Source organism: Pseudophryne corroboree, unplaced genomic scaffold (assembly GCF_028390025.1).
Source record: "Pseudophryne corroboree isolate aPseCor3 unplaced genomic scaffold, aPseCor3.hap2 scaffold_2598, whole genome shotgun sequence".
Classification (NCBI taxonomy): Eukaryota; Metazoa; Chordata; class Amphibia; order Anura; family Myobatrachidae; genus Pseudophryne; species Pseudophryne corroboree.
The window spans coordinates 40,694-48,042 of NW_026969258.1; the positions used below are offsets into that span (position 1 = coordinate 40,694).

Consider the following 7,349-nt stretch of genomic DNA (forward strand, 5'->3'; position numbering starts at 1 on the left):
GGGCCCATAACCCAGAGGTAGGCAGATTGAAACTATCCTCTGCTATATGCATTTTTTTTTTGTTAATTAAAGTAATCCAAAACTGGGATTGATATTTTGTCTCTTTTATTTTTACTTAAAGTACAATAACTTTTACCATTTTAATTTGTTTTAATAGTATATTGACAGTATTGTTTTCTTTCAAAAATCCACTTCATTTTCTTTACCCTATTATTAAAATGGTAATTGACAAAAACAAACTACATTGTCACCAGAAGAGCAATACAAAATGTACAAGTGATATATTAAAATCATCTTTCCAGCTTGAATTTCAATGATGCATTGGGGCAACGATTTTGTGAGAAACATCTTCACCCTTAAATAAAGATTTTCTTAATTCCTTACCTGTGTGCTAATTAGATATCACCTTGTTTTCACATTAAACAGACTTCCACATTAGAAAGCAGCAAGGATGCAGTGGCGTTAATGTTTCCTGGTGTCAACCTGTATTATTTCAGTAGACATTGAAATGAGGATACATCTTGCTGCCTTTCCAATGAAGCAAGTTTAATTTAGTAATAGGTGAAAAACCATCCCTACAAAGGTGTTAATCAGAGACTTGGCTTTGTGGACACTTTTCAGAGAACAAATTTGTTAGCATAAAAATAAAGCCAGAAAATGAAGAGCTGTTTAATCACGCAATTTGTTTTTTTTGCCAGCATATTTCTTTTTCTCTGCAACCCACTGCTAAATTGTGCTTCCTAGATGTTTTTATAAAATCACTGAATCAAATCTAACTCTGATTACATCAGAGAAGGCCAGGTACCCTACACCATAACAGGGGGTTTGAAATTTTGACTTGTCTACTTAAAGATCACCAAAATCTGATAACAAGGTCAATTAGGTCCCTGGGTGGGATTGAACCACCAACCTTATGGTTAATAGCAGTACATACTAACTGATTGCGCCACAGAGACACTTTGCAAAAGTCCATACTGACAAAGGCTAATAAGCATTCATCTAAAACGTTTCCTAGAAAAACTTTAAAAAGTCAATAATCTGGAGAGTTTTTGTAAGATGTTTCTTCCATCAACCAACGAAGAAACACATTGGTACTTTCCCATGATGAGTGAGTGCTTCAGGATCTCTTGCACTTACATGTGCAGCAGAGTACTGCAATGGAAGCATGCTGGGCCCATAACCCAGAGGTAGGCAGATTGAAACTATCCTCTGCTATATGCATTTTTTTTGTTAATTAAAGTAATCCAAAACTGGGATTGATATTTTGTCTCTTTTATTTTTACTTAAAGTACAATAACTTTTACCATTTTAATTTGTTTTAATAGTATATTGACAGTATTGTTTTCTTTCAAAAATCCACTTCATTTTCTTTACCCTATTATTAAAATGGTAATTGACAAAAACAAACTACATTGTCACCAGAAGAGCAATACAAAATGTACAAGTGATATATTAAAATCATCTTTCCAGCTTGAATTTCAATGATGCATTGGGGCAACGATTTTGTGAGAAACATCTTCACCCTTAAATAAAGATTTTCTTAATTCCTTACCTGTGTGCTAATTAGATATCACCTTGTTTTCACATTAAACAGACTTCCACATTAGAAAGCAGCAAGGATGCAGTGGCGTTAATGTTTCCTGGGTTCAACCTGTATTATTTCAGTAGACATTGAAATGAGGATACATCTTGCTGCCTTTCCAATGAAGCAAGTTTAATTTAGTAATAGGTGAAAAACCATCCCTACAAAGGTGTTAATCAGAGACTTGGCTTTGTGGACACTTTTCAGAGAACAAATTTGTTAGCATAAAAATAAAGCCAGAAAATGAAGAGCTGTTTAATCACGCAATTTGTTTTGTTTGCCAGCATATTTCTTTTTCTCTGCAACCCACTGCTAAATTGTGCTTCCTAGATGTTTTTATAAAATCACTGAATCAAATCTAACTCTGATTACATCAGAGAAGGCCAGGTACCCTACACCATAACAGGGGGTATGAAATTTGACTTGTCTACTTAAAGATCACCAAAATCTGATAACAAGGTCAATTACGTCCCTGGGTGGGATTGAACCACCAACCTTTTGGTTAATAGCCGTACACACTAACTGATTGCGCCACAGAGACACTTTGCTAAACGTACATACTGACAAATGCTAATAAGCATTCATCTAAAACGTTTCCTAGAAAAACTTAAAAAAGTCAATAATCTGGAGAGTTTTTGTAAGATGTTTCTTCTATCAACCAACGAAGAAACACATTGGTACTTTCCCATGATGAGTGAGTGCTTCAGGATCTCTTGCACTTACATGTGCAGCAGAGTACAGCAATGGAAGCATGCTGGGCCCATAACCCAGAGGTAGGCAGATTGAAACTATCCTCTGCTATATGCATTTTTTTGTTTGTTAATTAAAGTAATCCAAAACTGGGATTGATATTTTGGCTCTTTTATTTTTACTTAAAGTACAATAACTTTTACCATTTTAATTTGTTTTAATAGTATATTGACAGTATTGTTTTCTTTCAAAAATCCACTTAATTTTCTTTACCCTATTATTAAAATGGTAATTGACAAAAACAAACTACATTGTCACCAGAAGAGCAATACAAAATGTACAAGTGATATATTAAAATCATCTTTCCAGCTTGAATTTCAATGATGCATTGGGGCAACGATTTTGTGAGAAACATCTTCACCCTTAAATAAAGATTTTCTTAATTCCTTACCTGTGTGCTAATTAGATATCACCTTGTTTTCACATTAAACAGACTTCCACATGAGAAAGCAGCAAGGATGCAGTGGCGTTAATGTTTCCTGGTGTCAACCTGTATTATTTCAGTAGACATTGAAATGAGGATGCATCTTGCTGCCTTTCCAATGAAGCAAGTTTAATTTAGTAATAGGTGAAAAACCATCCTTACAAAGGTGTTAATAAGAGACTTGGCTTTGTGGACACTTTTCAGAGAACAAATTTGTTAGCATAAAAATAAAGCCAGAAAATAAAGAGCTGTTTAATCACTCAATTGGATTTTTCTGCAAGCATATTTTTTTTCTCTGCAACCCACTGCTAAATTGTGCTTCCTAGCTGTTTTTATAAAATCACTGAATCAAATCTAACTCTGATTACATCAGAGAAGGCCAGGTACCCTACACCATAACAGGGGGTTTGAAATTTTGACTTGTCTACTTAAAGATCACCAAAATCTGATAACAAGGTCAATTAGGTCCCTGGGTGGGATTGAACCACCAACCTTTTGGTTAATAGCCGTACATACTAACTGATTGCGCCACAGAGACACTTTGCAAAAGTCCATACTGACAAAGGCTAATAAGCATTCATCTAAAACGTTTCCTAGAAAAACTTTAAAAAGTCAATAATCTGGAGAGTTTTTGTAAGATGTTTCTTCCATCAACCAACGAAGAAACACATTAGTACTTTCCCATGATGAGTGAGTGCTTCAGGATCTCTTGCACTGACATGGGCAGCAGAGTACTGCAATGGAAGCATGCTGGACCCATAACCCAGAGGTAGGCAGATTGAAACTATCCTTTGCTATATGCATTTTTTTTGTTAATTTAAGTAATCAAAACTGGGATTGATATTTTTGCTCTTTTATTTTTACTTAAAGTACAAAAACTTTTACCATTTTAATTTGTTTTAATAGTATATTGACAGTATAGTTTTCTTTCAAAAATCCACTTAATTTTCTTTACCCTGTTATTAAAATGGTAATTGACAAAAAAACTACATTGTCACCAGAAGAGCAATACAAAATGTACAAGTGATATATTAAAATCATCTTTCCAGCTTGAATTTCAATGATGCATTGGGGCAACAATTTTGTGAGAAACATCTTCACCCTTAAATAAAGATTTTCGTAATTCCTTACCTGTGTGCTAATTAGATATCACCTTGTTTTCACATTAAACAGACTTCCACATGAGAAAGCAGCAAGGATGCAGTGGCGTTTATGTTTCCTGGTGTCAACCTGTATTATTTCAGTAGACATTGAAATGAGGATGCATCTTGCTGCCTTTCCAATGAAGCAAGTTTAATTTAGTAATAGGTGAAAAACCATCCTTACAAAGGTGTTAATCAGAGACTTGGCTTTGTGGACACTTTTCAGAGAACAAATTTGTTAGCATAAAAATAAAGCCAGAAAATGAAGAGCTGTTTAATCACTCAATTGGATTTTTCTGCCAGCATATTTTTTTTCTCTGCAACCCACTGCTAAATTGTGCTTCCTAGCTGTTTTTATAAAATCACTGAATCAAATCTAACTCTGATTACATCAGAGAAGGCCAGGTACCCTACACCATAACAGGGGGTTTGAAATTTTGACTTGTCTACTTAAAGATCACCAAAATCTGATAACAAGGGTAATTAGGTCCCTGGGTGGGATTGAACCCCCAACCTTATTGTTAATAGCCGTACATACTAACTGATTGCGCCACAGAGACACTTTGCAAAAGTCCATACTGACAAAGGCTAATAAGCATTCATCTAAAACGTTTCCTAGAAAAACTTTAAAAAGTCAATAATCTAGAGAGTTTTTGTAAGATGTTTCTTCCATCAACCAACGAAGAAACACATTGGTACTTTCCCATGATGAGTGAGTGCTTCAGGATCTCTTGCACTTACATGTGCAGCAGAGTACTGCAATGGAAGCATGCTGGGCCCATAACCCAGAGGTAGGCAGATTGAAACTATCCTCTGCTATATGCATTTTTTTTTGTTAATTAAAGTAATCCAAAACTGGGATTGATATTTTGTCTCTTTTATTTTTACTTAAAGTACAATAACTTTTACCATTTTAATTTGTTTTAATAGTATATTGACAGTATTGTTTTCTTTCAAAAATCCACTTCATTTTCTTTACCCTATTATTAAAATGGTAATTGACAAAAACAAACTACATTGTCACCAGAAGAGCAATACAAAATGTACAAGTGATATATTAAAATCATCTTTCCAGCTTGAATTTCAATGATGCATTGGGGCAACGATTTTGTGAGAAACATCTTCACCCTTAAATAAAGATTTTCTTAATTCCTTACCTGTGTGCTAATTAGATATCACCTTGTTTTCACATTAAACAGACTTCCACATGAGAAAGCAGCAAGGATGCAGTGGCGTTAATGTTTCCTGGTGTCAACCTGTATTATTTCAGTAGACATTGAAATGAGGATGCATCTTGCTGCCTTTCCAATGAAGCAAGTTTAATTTAGTAATAGGTGAAAAACCATCCTTACAAAGGTGTTAATCAGAGACTTGGCTTTGTGGACACTTTTCAGAGAACAAATTTGTTAGCATAAAAATAAAGCCAGAAAATAAAGAGCTGTTTAATCACTCAATTGGATTTTTCTGCCAGCATATTTTTTTTCTCTGCAACCCACTGCTAAATTGTGCTTCCTAGCTGTTTTTATAAAATCACTGAATCAAATCTAACTCTGATTACATCAGAGAAGGCCAGGTACCCTACACCATCACAGGGGGTTTGAAATTTTGACTTGTCTACTTAAATATCACCAAAATCTGATCACAAGGTTAATTACGTCCCTGGGTGGGATTGAACCACCAACCTTTTGGTTAATAGCCAAACACACTAACCGATTGCGCCACAGAGACACTTTGCAAAAAGTACATACTGACAAAGGCTAATAAGCATACATCTAGAACGTTTCCTAGAAAAACATTAAAAAATCAATAATCTGGAGAGTTTTTGTAAGATGTTTCTTCCATCAACCAACGAATAAACACATTGGTACTTTCCCATGATGAGTGAGTGCTTCAGGATCTCTTGCACTGACATGGGCAGCAGAGTACTGCAATGGAAGCATGCTGGACCCATAACCCAGAGGTAGGCAGATTGAAACTATCCTTTGCTATATGCATTTTTTTTGTTAATTTAAGTAATCAAAACTGGGATTGATATTTTTGCTCTTTTATTTTTACTTAAAGTACAAAAACTTTTACCATTTTAATTTGTTTTAATAGTATATTGACAGTATAGTTTTCTTTCAAAAATCCACTTAATTTTCTTTACCCTGTTATTAAAATGGTAATTGACAAAAAAACTACATTGTCACCAGAAGAGCAATACAAAATGTACAAGTGATATATTAAAATCATCTTTCCAGCTTGAATTTCAATGATGCATTGGGGCAACAATTTTGTGAGAAACATCTTCACCCTTAAATAAAGATTTTCGTAATTCCTTACCTGTGTGCTAATTAGATATCACCTTGTTTTCACATTAAACAGACTTCCACATGAGAAAGCAGCAAGGATGCAGTGGCGTTTATGTTTCCTGGTGTCAACCTGTATTATTTCAGTAGACATTGAAATGAGGATGCATCTTGCTGCCTTTCCAATGAAGCAAGTTTAATTTAGTAATAGGTGAAAAACCATCCTTACAAAGGTGTTAATCAGAGACTTGGCTTTGTGGACACTTTTCAGAGAACAAATTTGTTAGCATAAAAATAAAGCCAGAAAATGAAGAGCTGTTTAATCACTCAATTGGATTTTTCTGCCAGCATATTTTTTTTCTCTGCAACCCACTGCTAAATTGTGCTTCCTAGCTGTTTTTTATAAAATCACTGAATCAAATCTAACTCTGATTACATCAGAGAAGGCCAGGTACCCTACACAATAAGAGGGGGTTTGAAATTTTGACTTGTCTACTTAAATATCACCAAAATGTGATCACAAGGTCAATTATGTCCCTGGGTGGGATTGAACCACCAACCTTTTGGTTAATAGCCGAACACACTAACCGATTGCGCCACCGAGACACTTTGCAAACAGTACATACTGACAAAGGCTAATAAGCATACATCTAGAACGTTTCCTAGAAAAACATTAAAAAATCAATAATCTGGAGAGTTTTTGTAAGATGTTTCTTCCATCAACCAATGAATAAACACATTGGTACTTTCCCATGATGAGTGAGTGCTTCAGGATCTGTTGCACTTACATGTGCAGCAGAGTACTGCAATGGAAGCATGCTGGACCCATAACCCAGAGGTAGGCAGATTGAAACTATCCTTTGCTATATGCATTTTTTTTTGTTAATTTAAGTAATCAAAACTGGGATTGATATTTTTGCTCTTTTATTTTTACTTAAAGTACAATAACTTTTACCATTTTAATTTGTTTTAATAGTATATTGACAGTATAGTTTTCTTTCAAAAATCCACTTAATTTTCTTTACCCTATTATTAAAATGGTAATTGACAAAAAAAACTACATTGTCACCAGAAGAGCAATACAAAATGTACAAGTGATATATTAAAATCATCTTTCCAGCTTGAATTTCAATGATGCATTGGGTCAACAATTTTGTGAGAAA

At 34.4% G+C, this 7,349-nt stretch overlaps 1 non-coding gene across 1 annotated transcript; it reads right to left on the reverse strand.

Moving 5' to 3' along the window:
* Window positions 1–5,552: 5,552 nt before the first annotated feature.
* TRNAN-AUU (transfer RNA asparagine (anticodon AUU)) lies at window positions 5,553–5,626 on the reverse strand. The gene has a single exon. It is a non-coding gene; the product is annotated as a tRNA-Asn (tRNA).
* Window positions 5,627–7,349: the final 1,723 nt, after the last annotated feature.